Source organism: Papaver somniferum, unplaced genomic scaffold (genome assembly GCF_003573695.1).
Source record: "Papaver somniferum cultivar HN1 unplaced genomic scaffold, ASM357369v1 unplaced-scaffold_5727, whole genome shotgun sequence".
NCBI classification, from domain to species: domain Eukaryota; kingdom Viridiplantae; phylum Streptophyta; class Magnoliopsida; order Ranunculales; family Papaveraceae; genus Papaver; species Papaver somniferum.
This window is the reverse complement of record NW_020648446.1, coordinates 1-4,017: the sequence shown is the minus strand read 5'-3', so window position 1 is coordinate 4,017 and position 4,017 is coordinate 1. Positions and strand designations below refer to the sequence as shown.

Below are 4,017 nucleotides of genomic sequence, written 5' to 3'. Positions count from 1 at the left end.
CTACAGATTAATGATGATGATGGACCATGCCAAAAATTCAAGTGGCTCCTTTTTTTGCATCGTCTAAGTTGGTTCTTTGACTTTTGAAATTTCGTTTATGAGCACCCACCACATGCTGGCAGCTCAGAGCATTTCCTTAAAAGTCAAATTCTTTGCAGCTGTGTCAGTTCTTGTTTGATTTTCTGGACCACTCTTCTGCATCTGTTACCTAAAAGACAGTTATCAATGTTGCCTTCTTTTATGAACTTCCTAACTGGATTTCATCAGTTGTTCTTTGGGTAATGGATTACCATGGGACCCATGTCCTTTTACTGGTTGATCAATATAAAGAACTTTTGTTTTTTATCTAATTTTGAAAATCTTCATGAACAACTTGGGTTTATTGGTATAAATGCTTCCTGGTTTAGATCACGTGGAGCCACCAGGGCCACCACCATATGCTTCTTCAGAACTGAATATTATGTCTTGCTTTATATTGGTTTGACTCTGATACGTCTTACTTACTGTTCATAGTTAGTCTAACATAATGCTGCGCGTGTCAAGGCATGTCTCAATGATGTGTTTTTTTTCTTCGTATTGTTTGTTCATAATCACTTTTCCTCTTTCATTCTGGTTGCAGGAACTAATAGCCGATTTTGAAGTTTCAGAAGGCACGCATAGAGAAGTCAGACTCTATATGTGTGTGGCTGGGAGCAAGTGTCATGCTGGAATACACAAGTGAAGAGGTCCGCTTATTGAGAATTTGCATATCAATAATACTGCTTCTTTTCTTCTTCTAGCAGTACATCAATACTAGTGTACAGGATAAAAAATGATTATGTTCTTTTTGACGAAATGTCACTCTTCTGTACCCTTAAACTCGTAAATGTTAGCATGTCCACGGAGTAAACATTCACACCAGAAAGTTGGCTTTGGTTTGTATTCTATGAAAGCGTCTTAAAATAATTGTTAGTGCCTTGTGGTACTTAACGATCATCCATGAATCTTGTGTAATTTGTAAAAGAGTTAATTAGGTATTCATATTCGTGTGCAACAAAATCAGTGTTGCGTGGAAGAGAAGGAGAACTCACATTACTCAGTTCTTCAGCTAGATAATCTCTACTCTCTTCATCTCATTCAGGAAAACAAGGGACTGTAAGTGATTTGTTTAGGCAATGGTTACTGAGCTGAAAACTTGGAAGGTAATGAACTATCGCTAAACTTGTAGCAAAATATAAAATGTTTCTGGTCTTAACTAACAGTTACAGTTGAGTTTGGTATCAAAGGAAATGAATAATAACTTCTAGAGTAATTTTTGGCAGGCCAGTCTTCTACAAAAGAATCTTGATAATGCTAAAGCAAGCTTTAAGGGACCAAGTGATGATAATGTTTCTGGTCCATATAGCTGATCTACCATTCTTATGGACCAAGTGACGATAACACAGGTATATCTTTATCTTCCAACTGTTTTTATCCTATTTTATCTGAACCTTTCTTTAACCATCAATTGCCGCTTAGCAGGTCACTGTTGCTCGGGTGTAGAAAGCAAGTTACTGCAACTGCTGTGAAAGACTCGTAAAAGCTTTCTATTATCGCATGGCCTTTTCAGCTTTTCCTAGTTACCCTAGTCAGAGTATGTTATTCAATTTGCACTTTTCATCTTTTTTTATTCTACATAGTCAAGGGGCCAGTTGTGATAGTTTCCCATGGAAATGCATATTTGATTTTGGAACAGTTTTGATGTAATTTTACTCTCAATTTGTGCGCTCTCAGTGTTGTTGATTTTTCGTGTCAGTGGTCGGTATTGATTTGTCCTAATTTTGTTAAAATCTTAATCTCGAACCTAACTAGGCTGTGTTTGTATTTCAGTTTTTTTGTCAGTGAGCAAGGAATTTTTAGTTTGAGCGCTCTCAGTGTTGTTGTTTTTCGTGTCAGTGATTAGTAGTAATGTGTCCTAATTTTTTAAGAGCACAACAGCCATGTGGCGATGTCATACTACTTGGATGTTGGCACGTATTATTGATAACAGAGTAGCAATAGCCTAATAGTGTATCGAATACCTACTCTTTTACTTCTGCAGAATGTTGTTTCATAAAATTCGCAACTTCAGAGGATGCTAAGAGGGCCACCAGAGGAGCATTGCACAATCAATACACTTTACCCGGGGTGAGTTTAATAAATGGTTCTCTTCCAGCACTTGCAACTTTACCGTCTCCAGTCCCTCAAGTGCCAGTTTCCTAGCCTCAGGTTGCACTTCCTCGTTACTGGACGAACAGACCTCCCCTGAAGGGCACAATACTATTATAATACTGTAACAAGTGAAAGCAGGTTAAATGATTACTCTCTTTGCCTCATTGTTTTGATTTTCATATTATTGTTTTCCGATTTGGTTTTACATCTCTAAGTTGTCGAAATTATCTCATTTCTATGAATGTGTATTAATTGTAGTGGGAGAAGCAGAAATTACCTCATCCACAAAAATCTCCTGTTCAACAATTCAATCTCAGTCAAAAACGCAGGCGCAACTGCAGATCCTATCTACCCAACAAGCCCCTCGGTCACAACAAAGTCAGATTCAACCGCAGATGCATCACCAGCAACAGTTGCAGCAACGTTCTTTAGTTTCACAGGTTAGGGCCTTCAGGCTTCAGGCACAACAGTGGACATGGAAAATAATCTTCAGGATGACCATTTAATGTTTTTGTTTATCAAAATTTTGATTTTCATGGTGTGTATCAATTAGCTGATGAGGTTTGTGATGTACTTTTAGGAACATGTTTTAGAGGATAAAAGCAAGATGCCAGCCAAAGCTTTGTTTACTTGAGGAGAGAAGGACGATGCCACAAAGGAAGGAAAATGAGAGATACACAATGGTTGATGCGGCAAATTGTATGGTAGAGATGCATGCTAACAAGAGGCAAGAGCAGAAGTCTGAGAGTGCTGCACTGTGCTCTTCCTCTGTGGAAAAGGGGAAAAGTAAATGAAAGGCAATTGCTAAATACTACCTCCATTCCTAAAAAAGAGGTACTACCACTTTTCATTTTAGCCTAAAAATAGGCCGAACTGATAAAAATAAAAAATAACTCTTTTTTAGGAACGGAGGGAGTAATAAATTACTTTTATTACTATTTATTTGTTTGTGAATCTTAAGAAGTGTACTTTTCTTTCTAAGGTTACATTTTTGGAAGATGGGGTATCTGATAAAGGCATTCATGTTGATCCTTCTAAAATTAAAGCTATTCAAGATTGGCATATTCTTACTTCAGTTAAAGATATTTCAAGCAATTTTCATGGCTTGCCTTCATTTTATGGAAGATTTATTAGAAATTTCAGTATTATTGCAGCATCCATTACTGTATGTCTCAAACAAGACAGATTTGTTTGGACTGAAGAAACTGATAAGAGTTTTTATGTTCTTAAGCAGAAGTTGTGTACAGCTCCGATTCTAGCTTTGCCTGACTTTTCTAAACCTTTTGTTATTGATTGTGATGCTTCAATCATTGGCGTTAAGGCCATCTAGTTGCTTTTCACAATGAGAAGAATTCGGATACTCAGAAAAAATGGTCTACTTATGAACTTGAATTACATGCAAAGTTATATTATTATGATCAAAGAGTTAAGGAATACAATAAGAGGTTTATTGCTTAACCATTAAACTTTGTAGATAAGACATCGACATAATCGTTTGAATGCTATTGTGATTATGTATGGGTATAAAGTGAAGATTTCATCCTAGGAAACAATGTTTTACATTTGTTTTAAGGAAGTAAATTTCATGCACTTGTTTTGTGAATCGAAAGAGAAATCGCCTGGCATTATTGGTATTGTTATTCATTGCATATCTTTTGAACTACCAATATGTGTGATTAGTATAACCGTTCATGACTTGTTTATGTTCTTGGTAAAACTATTCACAAAGGCCTGACTTTTGTATTGGTATGACTTTTATTAGTGAAACCGATCTTAAGTAATCACCTGAGATGGTATGATCGATTTTGTGTTATTGGTATGACCGACTCTGGGTAAAGGGGAACCAAT

The 4,017-nt window shown here is 36.5% G+C and overlaps 1 long non-coding RNA gene across 4 annotated transcripts; it reads left to right on the top strand.

Annotated features, from left to right (window-relative positions):
* Nucleotides 1-615: 615 nt before the first annotated feature.
* On the top strand, nt 616-3,512 carry LOC113343409. Of its 4 annotated transcripts, none has more exons than XR_003357235.1 (7): nt 616-725; nt 1,121-1,181; nt 1,302-1,424; nt 1,501-1,612; nt 2,060-2,307; nt 2,428-2,609; nt 2,750-3,512. It is a non-coding gene; the product is annotated as an uncharacterized LOC113343409 (long non-coding RNA). The 4 variants fall into 4 exon arrangements; XR_003357233.1 differs by having other exon boundaries at nt 616-1,181; nt 2,060-2,145; nt 2,227-2,307; XR_003357234.1 differs by having other exon boundaries at nt 616-1,181; nt 2,750-3,003; nt 3,152-3,512.
* Nucleotides 3,513-4,017: the final 505 nt, after the last annotated feature.